The sequence below is a fragment of the Mizuhopecten yessoensis genome, unplaced genomic scaffold (genome assembly GCF_002113885.1).
Source record: "Mizuhopecten yessoensis strain PY_sf001 unplaced genomic scaffold, ASM211388v2 scaffold10871, whole genome shotgun sequence".
Taxonomy (NCBI): Eukaryota; Metazoa; Mollusca; class Bivalvia; order Pectinida; family Pectinidae; genus Mizuhopecten; species Mizuhopecten yessoensis.
In genome coordinates this window covers 25,965-40,630 of record NW_018408763.1, presented here as the reverse complement: position 1 = coordinate 40,630, position 14,666 = coordinate 25,965, and the positions used below count along the sequence as shown (strand labels likewise).

The window sequence follows — 14,666 nt, the reverse complement described above, 5'->3', positions numbered from 1 at the left end:
TTTGTCTCAGGTGACCTAAAAATGTTGTTTTCAGATTTAACCATAAAAACCACAAAACCTAGATTCCGTGGACATGCCCATCATCAGCTGGGTCCTGCAATTCCCAGCCTAGACAAACTTAGTCAAAANTATCAATATGAAGGGACAAGTCTACTCTTTACAATACTGTAGATAAACTGAGTCAAAATACATAATAATGATCACATAATATTATTTAAACCGTTGCATGACGTTGCCACTATATAACCCTACCAATTACAGATGACATTCAATCGACTGTAAATGTCATGGCCAACATGCTGACGTCATCATTATTATCATGACGTCATAATTGTACCATTGAACACTGCTGACTTTTCCATGGAAGTGGCTGTTCTATTCATTGAACTATCACACACGATGCACACACTTATCTGAACTAAATGCCACATATGATAGCCTGCATTATGGTGTTTGCCTGCAAAGCTATGTCATTTATATCGATCATTAACGCCATATCAACACAGGTCAATGCTTAATTATTTCAAATGGAGCAATTAACACGAGCATAAATAATACAGTTAGGATGATGTAACTAAATGTTTAAATATTATCAAACTGTTATATATAGCACAGGTCAATGCTTAATTATTTCAAATGGAGCCTACATAAGAAATTATAAGTACCGTACCGATGGTGATGCATCTGGCAATGGAGTTACACCAAGAACACAAATACTCTCACCCATGCTTTTCTGAGCTTCCAGAGATTCCTGCTTTGCAATATCTCTGGAAATTAAATATAACAGGATTGCGTTACAGATACAGAAGATGATAAATTTATAATATTATCAAAACATAAATATTAACACATGTACAAATCTGCATATGAAATTTTATACATCAGGCAAATTCATTGAATTTATTACCTTTACTAACATTTCTTGTACATGTATTAAGAAAAAAAAGAAGAATCATATACATTTTCAGTAAACTGATTGTTTTCTAGAATTATTCAGGTTTTTTCAAATAGTTTAAAATATTGAAAAGATATTGCCTTGTCAGTAAATCAACCTATAAGTGTAATATAATAACTAGTTTCTCTGTAGCACTTACTCCATTTCCATTTGAAAGGACTCCTTTGCTGCCATTTTTGTGGATGTTTTGGAGACAGCCTCAACATATCCACCTGCTCGGTTCTCCATGGCCCTCAAACTTCTGCTATTGATAGGCTTTATGTTGAGGGTGGAAAGAAAATTATTGTCACGACCTCCAACACAGTCAATCATTGCTGTAAAGAATTTGTATGTGTCAAAAATCAAATATCTGTACCCAAATATTTTTACCATCATATGGCATTGCCACTATATAACACTACCAAATTCAGTAGGCATTCATATCGGCTATGAATGCCATGGACAGATTGTCGACGTCATCATTAGTGTGACGTCATAATTGTTTCGTTGGATACCACTGACCCTCCCTAGGCGATGACCGATTGTTCTATTCATTGAGCAAGCATACACGATACATTCATTATTTAAACTAAATGCTGAATTCAATTTTCTAGCGTGCTTCATTGAATTTGCCTTTGTCTAGTTGGCATTCATATTGCCTATGAATGCCAACTGAAAGCAGTTCAATGCTTCAATATAGTTTCCAAATACTTATAGACTGTCAAACTTATTTTTTCACAAGTATATAATCAATTAAATGTTACATTAGTATATATGTTCAATCAAATTGTCTGACACAACAGCTGTACATTCTGTATATTTTGATTGACAGCCGGTGGTGTTCCTGGTGTATAACATGGAGCCTATGTAAATTTTATTTAATGTCAGTATCAAATAAAAACGGATATTCAAAAACAAAGTCTAAGAATTTTACAACCAAAATAAACAAAAAAATGACAGCTAACATGCATACAAATGTAACTATATGGAGTCTGATTCTTCAGATTTATTAATTAGTTTTATCTGACATTTTTGCTGGATATCTGTGATATGAAACTAATAAATCAATAATCATTGCAAACAGTGTAAAATATACTTACATGTCCCAAGCTTTGTGTTGACAACAAAGCAAGGCATCCCATTTAACTTGATGTGGTGCGTTTTACCGTAAGTGGCTTTGTTTACCGCACCGCAATCCGGATTTTGGCACTTAACATACAATGATCCACTCAATCCTTTCCTAAATTCTCCAACAATATTTAGAGATGTTAAAGGAATTGGCTCTAATTTGCACGATTGACATGAACTTAAATTGGACAGTAAAACGTCAAATTCAACAATCCTCCGGCCATCCTTCCACACAGAACGTTCTGCATGCTTACCTAGCTTTATATTGTTAAACAAATGCCAGTCGTCATTTTCACAACTTCCTTCTCCTTTGCAGAAATGTCCACCGCTATAATTATGATCTATAAGTACTTGCAATTTCTTGACAGGGCGTATTTTTGACGCGAGCCTCTTGAAGCGGCCGCTCAAATCACGAACAGCCACCATTTGTTTACATTCGTTTCCTCAACGGGCGGTAACTCATGTCGAAAATTACGTCACGATTAGGGGAATTCCCAGATTACGAATTTTCCAGATGTTGGCCGATGTTTGCCTATATCATTATACATGGAATATTTCTGTTAAAAAGTATGCTAAAAAAGACAGAAATTTACGAGAAAGTTAGACTTTTTTCGTCATTTTTCAAACGACTTCGATTCATTCCGGCCACCAATTTTGCGATTTATATGATTGATGTGTTTAAACAGTTGGTATCATATTAACAAGTGCAATATTCCCTTGACCAGAGTGGTCTCTGAACAAAAATCAGTTCAGTATCTTTTGAGATATGAATATTTATTAACGGAAACAGTTGGAAATATTGCCATTTTTATTTCATAGTGGTTCATTCCGGCCACCACTTCAACTTAAATCATTGTAGCGGGTTTAAAATTATCTTTCCTAAACTGGTCTCCGAATAAAAATCACTGATATATTATAGGAGATACGGCCTAATATATACAAAAATTCAACCAAAAACTCTTCACGCCTGAGTGCATCCCGGGTTTTGTCCTCACCCTGTCGTAATAACGTCACGATTAGGGGAATTCCCAGATTACGAATTTTCCCGATGTTGGCCGATGTTTGGCGATTTCATTATACATGGAATACCTCAATAGTCATTTCTGTTGTGGTGGCGGGAGTTTTCGACTCCTGAACCACTCTCTCCAACTCCGGATTTGTGTTTGAGGAACAACACTTCAATTTAGACGAGTTGGTAGGTTTTGATTTAGTTTACGCTTTAAGTTAAACTACAGAACTTGCTGAAGACTTTTTCCAGATGTCCCATGTGGTCATCAAATCCTTTAGTTGCCAATAGTAGATTTGTGTTTTGCTGTCGGAGAACTAAGTAAATCTGCTAGGAGAAACACTTACAACGTTATTTGTAAAATATTCACATGCCGGTGAACTGTCCTATGATGTATTTAACAAGTAATGTAAAATATGTATATTTATATATATGTAAATAATACCGAGATGTTTCTTTCCTGCTACACGAGACTGGTAGATATTTGCTTGTTGTCTCCAATCAAGCAGGTAACTTATCTCTTATAGGGGTGATATGGGATGGTACGGTTGTAATATAAATCGTTTGTAGAAACATACGTTTATTTCATGGATTATATCTTGTAACGATAACAAAATCGTTATGTGCTTAAGCCAAATTTCTTATCCCGTTGATAACTTAATTAAAATAACATTTTGTCAATGTGAAATAATTTGGAGAGACTTTGGGCCGAATACCATATACGTTGTTTAAACTTGGCCTTTTAACCATGTGACATGCTTTTAAGCCAGTTACAAAAAAGTAGGTTTTTATCACAGATTCCATGCTTGAGCACGAGAACGGTTTCATGAATACGGGCCCTGACGAGTGAAAACTGAACGTAAAACCACCACGGTGATTGTACGTTTAGAATTTGGTATTAGAAAGCCCCCCGTATTAGATAGAGTATGGTATTAGATAGAGTGCGGTATTAGATAGAGGGGGGTAATAGAGTTTGGTATTGGATAGAGTTTGGTATTAGAAAGAGTTTAGTATTAGATAGAGTTCGATATTAGATAGAGTTTAGTATTAGTTAGAGTTTGGTAATAGGTAGAGTTTGGTATTAGATAGAGTTTGGTATTAGATAGAGTTCGGTATTAGATAGAGTTCGGTATTAGATAGAGTTTGGTAATAGAGTTTGGTATTAGATAGAGTTTGGTATTAGATAGAGTTTGGTATTAGATAGAGTTTGCCAACAATGAATTACCCTGAATCCTACAGCTGTTTCCTCCTTCTAGGACTCATCAGTGATGCTAGGCGTCAAAACGTTGGAAATCAAAATTGTCTAATTGCCTACTGTTGAAACAGAGGGACAGACGCGTAAAACCCCTTGATGACGAATTCAAAACTTTGGAGGGGAACATGTAAATTTCAAAGTAAACAGTACATGTACGTTAAGTCTGTATACTATGAACCATGCCACTGCGCAAGGGAGATAACTGTGGCCATCAAGGTTAAAGTAATCCTCGGGGACTAATAGAATCTTGCCCTACCTTGAGGGTGTGATAGAGAAATCTCCAACCCGAGGGGTCACAACAAAAAACACATGTTGGGTATGAATATCGGGGGTGACAAGCTGATATTTCCCGGCTAAAACAGGAGACACACCGGTGAAGGGTGGGGGAATAAAGAATCCACTAGCAGAGTGTACCACTGTATACTATGAACCATGCCACTGCGCAAAGGAGATAACTGTGGCCATCAAGGTTAAAGTAATCCTCGGGGAATAACGAATCCACCAGCAGAGTCCACCACCTTGTAAAGAATGACAGATTATTTCGAACGCTGATGACACCATTCATCTAGCTACAACACAACAAGAAGAAAGACATCGCCAGAGCCGCCAGAGAGGAGGGGGACAAGAAAGGCGCACACGGAAAGATTAAACAGAAACCACGTGGACACGCAATCAAACACGTTTGGTAACAGGAGCAACGATGACAGGAGCATCAGAGAAGTAACGTTTCAGTGTGGAAAGGTGAGTAAAATCACCCGTGGCCTGAGGATCCATCAAGCAAGGACGATGTGCAGATTTGTGGAACTACAGACGCAGCCTGCGTCCAGAAGTAATTTCTGGTGAGATGAAGGAGGGCCCCAGCCAAGAGGCACCCGATATGGGCTGCTGCCGAGACTCGTGTGGCCCCTGGTGATATGTGAGGTTCCTTTGACAACAGTGGAAGGACTTGAGAGATCCAACAGTAGCTACCTGTGGTAGCGGTTAGGAGTCATGTCCAGTTCCTAAAGCATCGGACGTCACTATAGCCGGACATCATCACTGTAACTCCCGCTGTCATCAGTAGTGGAGGAGTTCAAGGTCACAAAGGCCACGCTGATGATGACGAGAATTACAGGACGAGAAAATAAGACAGGCGGGTATCTTACCCTGACCATGACTATATAAACTCGGTGTCTCATAGGATACCTAATGAATAGATCTACAAGCTCCAGAGCTCCACGGCGGTAAAGGACATGTATCCAGGTCCGTATTCATGAAACCGTTCTCGTGATCAATCATGGGTTCTGTGCTCAGCCTAATTTCTTGTTCCGTTTATAGATTAATAATGAAATCTTATTTTGTCAATGATTTTGAAAAATAAAATCAAAGAGACTTAAAGCCAAATACTGTTTCCAATGTAATTTTTTTACTTTTGATTGTTTGACATGCTTTACATGTAAGTGAGTTACATTAGAGTTGGTTTGAGCACAAAATGCATGCCTGAGCACGAGAGCGGATTCATGAATACGGGCATGTGTATTATAACAGTCCGAATCGAGTGATAAACATGTTCTTCTTGCAGTTTGTTGGTGCCACTTCGACCTCATGTCTTTGGAGATGTAGCGTTGAGTACAGAGGTGCTCCTGCCGGGATGTCTAAACCAAACTCAACATTAACTCATTCAACCCTGAAGACACATTTGAACTCTTCCAACTTAAAGGATGGAATAGTTCATTATGTAATTTCATGGGTGGCTGAGTTAAGGGATAGGAATAATCCTTTTCTGTGATCTTGTTGATTTTCTGGCGGTATTATGCATCATCTTACTCCTACGTCTTTCTTCCTAGCTAGACACCTATGTGAGCGGCACAGGCCGATGTTGTCTCTACCACTGTTCCATCGCTCAGCAGACCTAGAGGTGTGGACATCACAGGTTGGTGGGTTGTGAATTGGTTTGTCGTCTTCAGTTGGGATATGATTATATAGGGCCTACAGTCCAAGTCATTATCGCTCCAGGCTAACGTGTCTTGTTAGCCGACGGGGAGATTTATCTGTGTGGCGGATTGCCCAGTACTCAAATATTCCTTTGGCTAGAATACATAGACTGGCCTCCGTCTCTAGAATATTGAATTATTAAGAAAAAAGTTTAACTCAAAAAATGTTGATGTCTGATTCTAGATGCTATATGGGCTTGACCTTTCTGCACTCACCACTGTTCCGGGGAGTGCTTTTCCCAGATTTGACCAGACCCTAAGTTCTAAACTAGGGGGAGATAAGCTAGTAGTATAGTAGTAAAATGCAGATGAGAAATTCTTCATAAAAACTATGTGGCTGGTATAGCTATAGCCAGTCTATAGAATACACTGTGGTCGAACGGCACTGTATACGTTCCGGAAATAGCGATCACCGAAGCGAGAGCTAAATAATCACGTTGCTGGACACCTCCAGTCGAGGTAAATTTGGACTATTCTAATCACCACCCATGTGGTATAAGTAGTCAAAACGGATACAGCAGTTATTTTTGCAACTTTTGAACCCAATAAAATGTCATATATATTGATAATCACTTCTTAATCTTATATAATCGATCATTAATCAAAAGCGCCGGTATCCGAGTCAATCTAATTTCTACAATTCTAATAATAAATCTGATAAATTTTGATTGAATTTAGAGACGATGATGAATAAATAGTGTATGAGGAGACAATCAAAGTAAATTCCTGTTAAGTTAATGTCTATAGTTTGAACAACCGTGGTTCTTAATCGACGACTACTGACATTTATGGTTACTTGCTTGTTATGATAAAATTGACTATGATTACTAGTGTTTATACTGTCGATTACTTGCGATTACGTTGTATGATTAATTATTACATGACAATAAGTCTCTATCGATTGTTATTACAGAGGTTTAGCAGCGTTAAGGGTACGTGTGAGCAGGAATGTGTAGTGGTGTGAGCTACGTACAACTATATTCTATGATTACATAAATGACCGTCCACGTGTACGTGTATCATGTATAGCTGTGACTTATCAAACTTTCTATCGTAATTTTGTTGATCTCTAATATTTACTGATTCAGAATGAGATAAGAACACTAGCTCAATGAGATTATAAGACCGACATAACAATTAGAGGAGACCGGGGTAACTTCTGTCCATTTTTAATCAAGTCCGTTCTGGGAAATATGGCAGCACGTCCGTTTTTTGAAGAATTATTGAACTTTTTCTATCGGAAGATCGGATGGCCGAACGAGCCCCGCCATGGTGTAAGTTCGGACAGGCATTCGAGTAAGCAAGGCCTCCATTGGAATCAGCTTCATTATGTCGACCTAAAGCATACAACGTCAGATTTTCCCGCCAATTTTACAACTGTTTATGTGTTGCATGGGCCGAACTTGCCCCGTGGTATCATGGGCCGAACCTGTCCTGGCTCAAATTGATATTTCGATAAATTTTTATAGTACAGTTAACACTATGATAGTAAATGCTTGGCTTGGCTTTAATGTATATCATTTGAAGCTGTCATTGTGTTACACGTTTGACCGTCAAAAACGTAGCAATTCCGTTTACAGAAAGTTCACATATTTAGAGACATGATGATTTTCTTTCTGACCTCTCAAAAGTAACTTTCTCCTGTTTTGTAATTTTACATTTGTGTTTCTCGCCATTTTTAAGTGATAGACTTTTTTCACTCGTGTATATAAGATTTGTAACAAGAGAAAGAGAAATGCAACGGCCAGACCGAGTTCGAACCCAGAACCCTCCGATCTCTAGACGGACGCTCTACCCAATTGATCTACCTGGTCGCCAACGATCGACCCAGTCCAGTTCCGCTACATTCCTCCCTCCTTCAACAAAGTCTGCGACCCCGAAGCTAGGAGTTGGCAAGCTCGCCAATTTTGCCACAGAAGCACAAGAAAATGTTACGGCCAGACTGGGCTCGAACGGCATATTTACCGAAAGTTGATCTAAACCCCTTAAACATATAAAATTACTATGAACACCTTATAATTAGTTTAGGTCCAAATATATCTGCAAAAATTTCTCAGGTCACTGTTGGGTTGATAACTAATATCCATACAGTCTGGTCGCTATTATCCATACAGTCTGGTCGCTATTATCCATACAATCTGGTCTCTAGTATCCATACAGTCTGGTCGCTATTATCCATACAGTCTGGTCGCTATTATCCATACAATCGGTCGCTATTATCCATACAATCTGGTCGCTAGTATCCATACAGTCTGGTCGCTAGTATCCATACAATCTGGTCGCTAGTATCCATACAGTCTGGCCGCTATTAACATACAGTCTGGTCGCTATTATCCATACAGTCTGGTCGCTATTATCCATACAATCTGGTCTCTAGTATCCATACAGTCTGGTCGCTATTATCCATACAGTCTGGTCGCTATTATCCATACAATCGGTCGCTATTATCCATACAATCTGGTCGCTAGTATCCATACAGTCTGGTCGCTAGTATCCATACAATCTGGTCGCTAGTATCCATACAGTCTGGCCGCTATTAACATACAGTCTGGTCGCTATTATCCATACAGTCTGGTCGCTAGTATCCATACAGTCTGGTCCCTAGTATCCATACAGTCTGGTCGCTAATATCCATACAGTCTGGTCGCTAGTATCCATACAGTCTGGTCGCTAGTATCCATACAATCTGGTCGCTAGTATCCATACAGTCTGGTCGCTAATATCCATACAGTCTGGTCGCTATTATCCATACAGTCTGGTCGCTATTATCCATACAGTCTGGTCGCTAATATCCATACAGTCTGGTCGCTATTATCCATATAGTCTGGTTGCTATTAACGTACAGTCTGGTCGCTATTATCCATACAGTCTGGCCGCTATTAACATACAGTAGCATGTCCAAAGGTGCTATTTACAATCATTGTTTATATTATGTTTAACAACACAAATGTTTTCGTTAATGTGTGTTTTGTATTTAAAATTCATTGAATTATGAAAAAATATATAAACCATGTGTCAAAGGAGATCCGTGAGTTAATTATTGACATAATCTGTGACATTGTCGACCTCGGGCCGTGATAACCGCACTGATTCGCTATATTTTAATGTGCTTTGAAGTTTCATTTCTGGAATATTTCAAGTTCGTAACGAAGGTTGATTTACTAATATACTAATTGTTTTGTACCCACCTTCGTAATGATGATAGTATACCGAAAACATGTCTATGCTGTGATCTTTAGTAATCTTCGCTTCGGCGATCGCTATTTCCGGAACCTATACAGTGCCGTTTGACCACAGTGGAATAGGTATAAATGTGGTATGAAGGACGAATGGAAGACTTCTTTTATTAATTTAACAATGATAGAAACACAAAAGATGACTCCGATAAAAACTGTTTAACAGGCAGCTGGTAACTTGAGGAGCCAAGTATGAATTGTAGGACAAGATCTTGAGCAAAGATATGTCACAGAAAATGTTCCTTTGTCATGAGGGTTTCCTAAACAGACTATAGACTGTATTGAATCTGCAACAAAGACATGTTAAAATTAGATTACGTAAGGGTCGAATGTATCTAATGAATATTCATGATTTAGGGACGTCATATCCGACTTAGCCACTAATATACTTCCTTTTTCTGGTCGAATTCAGTGTGGTGAAGACGTGATGAGCGGACGAGTGCAGATAAACCTGAAGATTTTCAAAACAATGGTGTGAAATCATCAACAAGTAAGTAGATATGATATAATATGTAAACTGATTCGTAGTTTGTATACATTTAATCAAGACAAACGACATCTTATTATCAAAACCACTATAAATGCTATCTGTGTTGTCTGTTGGCAGGGACGCCATGATCGTGACTAATCATGTATGTTTAATCATGACGTCATTGGTTGGTATTACCCTTCCCTGATCACCGCTAACAATGGTGTCGTGATGTTTTGTCCGGGTATCGCGTTCTACCAGAGACGTATAATACGTATTATACGTCTCTGGTTCTGCCGTCTAAAACCGTAATTACACGATATACACAACATCATGCGTAGGATGGCGGCCATTTTAAATAGTTTCACTTATAACTTTTTAAAAATGAAAGCGAAAGTTAAGTCTGGGATTACCAATGGCAAGTCACAGTGAGATAAGGTCCTGATTAATATTAGAAATATGTTTAAAATTCTAAATTAATGTTCTAATATTCATATAGATCTATTAAACATATTTTTCTAGTAAAAAAGATTCATTTTTGATATATTATAAACTCATTTTCTAACACTAATAAAGGGCTGCATGTTATGGCCTACATGTCAAAACTTTCCGGTGCACAATATTGAGATCAGTTGAAATAAGTCTGTGGTTTTGGTAAAAACTAGTGAGATTTTTTTCTCTGAATAAGGATCGAAGTGCTAGATAAGTGAGACATTTAAAACAATTATAATACTGCATTTAGCATAGTATTATCTCATTTATATTTTTCTGTAGCCTATACTTACTTTGTTAAAAGCCAACGGGGAGATTTATTGTTATTTTCGGGAATTTTAGGGAGGTTTGTATATGACATGATACATTTATCGACTTTAAAAATAAAATAAAAACACAACATTTCCATTATGATTCTTATCAGTATGATATTTAATTTTATTAACATTAATGGACAAAACAAATATTAAAAATTTCTTTTTTTCAATGAAGTTATAAGTCCACAGGGATGTCTGTCTTAATCCAGTTGAAAAAAATATGGGTTGAAAAAAAATAGTTCAATATTTATCTTTGGTAGTCAACTACCCTTCCTGACCGCTATAACAATGGTGTCGTGATGTTTTGTCCGGGTATCACGTTCTACCGTATAACTCGCATGCGCAAGATGGTGGAATGAAAATATTCAAGCGGTGAAAGATGAGAGTTTTTTTTCTAAACAAAGTGACTTTATTCAACTTAGTTTTACCCACAAGTTTGAAAGGACGAATTAGACGAAGTCTACAATTGATTTTAAAAGCGTAAACCTGGAAAACATCGCTATGGAAAAAACGTTTGGTAAGTGACCGACCTGTGGAAGGTTCGCCCAAGATGGCGGGAAATTTGAAATGACTTCACCACAGAGTGCGGATCGTAAATTCACACAGTAGGGGTGCTATATGCTTAGCTTCTCATCAAAACCCAAACCAGAGACAATCCAGGAGCCGTACTGAGAAGGACATTGGCGTACTGTTTGATCACAAGTTAAAATTCAACGATCACATAACAATGAAAGTGAAAAAAGCTTATCGAGCATTAGGCATGGTTAGAAATACCTTTACTTGTTTGGACAAAGACATATTACTTCCTCTGTATAAGAGTTTTGTCAGACCCCATTTAGAGTATGTGAGTGTTATATGGTCGCCCTTATACAAAAAGGACATTTTAGCTATAGATCAAGTACAATGTCACGCTTTGAAAATGGTAACTGGACTTCGAGATCTATACACCATACCAGAGATGTATTATCTTTCGCTGTTTCTTTCGCTGTAAAATACATCGTTGTAAGCTTTTTAGCTTTTGGAGATGTCTTGGTTGTATTTCCTTTACTTATATATAGTGTCCAACCGGTTGCGCATAAAATGATAAAAGTCCGTTATTTACACATTGATGTTTTGTGGCAGTATATCGGTCTTGTTGCTCACACATTATACTTTACAAAAACAGTTCTCTCTCTATAATGAAACCCACGTATATTTACACACTTACCGTTAAAAATTTGCAATTGTTGATTTGGTCTCGAATGACCTGTAAAAGTTGAACTAATTTAAAACACATGTGACGTACATGGTACTAATTGTAAAAAGAGGCCCGGAATTTGGACCTGTTGGTAATGTTATGGTTGTTCAGTAATGTTTTAAAGCTGTTTAGGTTCATTGCTGTAGCAATTACTTCCGGTAGACACTGTTCCATATTGTTATTGTTCTATTGCTGAAGACTTTTTTGTTTACTTCAAGGCGAAACGGTTTCTTGAACAGCTTTTTTGGATGCCCCCTGGTCCCCATATTTGATGGTCTACAAGGTCGATGTTATTAAAGATCTTATAGATTTCGACTAGGTCGGCTCTTTCCCTTCTATACTCGAGTGTAGGCAGTCCCAGTTTTCGCAGCCTTTCATCATACGGTAGATTTGATAGATTTTTTATCCGTTTTGTAGCCCTTTTTTGAACATTTTCTATGGAGATTAAAATTTGTCTTTGATAAAGATTGGGGACCATATAGGTGTTCCGTACTCTAAATGTGGTCTGACGAGTGATTTATACAATAGAGTAAACATAACTGCGTCCATGTATGTGAAAGTATGGAAGATTATACTTCTCTGACCATACGGATCCTGGGTCTACCAACACTACTTTACAGACGCGATCGAGCCGATGTGATCCGACTATTTAAGATAATGCACGGCTGTGAGGAGGTTATAGCTTGGACAATATAAAAATATCAGAGAATTCAACTACTCGTGGACATTCACTCAAACTTGGAAAAGTGTTCTCTGGATCAAACAGTAGCCAAAATTGCTTTTCAAATAGGGTAGTAAATAAGTGGAACTCCTTATCAGAGCCAGAGGCAACAGTTACAGCAGCTCTATGAACATATTTAATTTTAAGAGTAACCTGAACACTGACTGGAAAAATAGAGACAGATACAAGGACAACAAATTCAATGTGTGAATTAAGAGATGTGACTCTACAGTGAGACTTTTTTAAAACATAACCATCTACCGCTAGCGCAGCGAAAACATTAAAGAAACGATGTACAAGATTTCAATTGGGCCAATACAAGCTTTAAGCTCATTTTCCCGGCCATCTGGATCAAGGTAAATCAATATGGAATTAGCTAATTATTGACCCTTTTATTAATTAACTATGTACAGTAGATATAAAAACAATGAAGCAGGTAATTCTTACATGTTTAATCAGAAAATAACTTTTGTTTAATGTTTGTTAAACAATAACAAATTTAAATTGAACATTTGTCACATTTTCATCGTTGTTCTTATTGCGACGATTCAGATTGGAACTGCACCAGAAACATATCGGGTTTTGTCATAGAATAAGACGTTACCTTCCAGTGAGTTCCGAACGGTGTACCGGGCACGTTCAATTACGCGCATTTTCTCGTATTGGCCGAGTTTGTCAAAAGTCGGCCAATATTTTCCATAAAGGCCGACTTTTTTCAATATTGGCTGACTTTGTGTAACAATTCCGATATTGGCTGAGATTGTTGAGTATATTGCATGGGCCGTTTATTACATATTACAGCAATATCTACATAGTTAATTAATAAAACATCAGAATAATTCAGACTATACCCTACCCTAGGTAACTATAAATGCCCAACCATTTTTTTGGAAGGATGTGGATTGTTTTAATTAGTATTTGTGTATCCCCCGCTTTAACCGAAACGGGGGATTTTCTTCACACTTGGTCACAGCAGAGACATATAAAGCCATATAGAAGTATACGTCTCTGGAACAACTATCGATATTGATTTTGTCAGACTTTCAGCCGCTGGGTTGCTTTCAGTGTCCATGCCCTGACACCAGACTTAGGTACGTATGTTATATCCCAATACTGATATAATGTATTTGGAGATTATCATATGACCATTTTGATAGCACACCCCATATCAGCCCGAGAGTCCTGATTTCAGCCAGAGGGCCGAAGGCCCGAGGGCTGATATAAGGACTCGAGGACTGATTAGGGGTGTGCTATCAAAATGGTCATATCATAAACTTTTCATCATATGTTATTTTCCTTTAAAATCAACAAAACATACACAAAAAAAATAAATCTTTTTTTATTTATATTCATAAAAATGGTAACAAAAATAATGATGTATATAAACAAAACAGTAACAATTATACGTAAAAAGTCAACATTTAGAAATTCCCAAATTCCTACAAAATTATATATCTATGGTTGGCCCGAAGGGCCAAGTGAGCTTATGGCATGGTGCGGTGTCCATCCGGCGTCAACTTTTTACTTTAAACAACTTCTTCTCAGTAACCAAAAGGCCTAGGGTGATGATATTTGGCCAGAAGCATGCTTCGATGAAGGGCTACAAAGTTTGTTCAAATAAATGACCTTCATCAATTTTCAAGGTCACAGGGGTCAAATATTTTGAAATCTTTAATACATGCTGGGATGAAGGGCTGCCGGGATTTTTAGGTCACCTGAGACAAAGTCTCAAGTGACCTATTGTGATCGCCTTTTGTCCGTCGTCGTCCGTCGTCCGTTGTTCGTCGTCCGTCGTGCGTCCGTAAACAATTTACATTTTCGACTTCTTCTCCAAAACCCCTGAACCAATTTCAATGAAATTTTGCAGGGACCTTCCATGGACAAAGGTCAACAAAAAT

At 37.7% G+C, this 14,666-nt stretch overlaps 1 protein-coding gene across 5 annotated transcripts in view; it reads left to right on the top strand.

Annotated features, from left to right (window-relative positions):
* LOC110463185 overlaps positions 1-14,666 on the top strand; it is a 51,743-nt gene that overhangs the window by 14,549 nt on the left and 22,528 nt on the right. For 2 of the 5 annotated variants that reach the window (XM_021517581.1, XM_021517579.1), the window contains exon 2: positions 9,945-10,022. The exons of 1 other annotated variant lie outside the window; for it this stretch is intronic. The gene's annotated coding sequence lies outside the window, so the exon portion shown is untranslated. Of the gene's footprint in view, positions 1-6,149; positions 6,236-9,944; positions 10,023-14,666 lie in introns of all 5 variants that reach the window. 2 more of the 5 variants (XR_002464356.1, XR_002464355.1) reach the window with 2 other exon arrangements.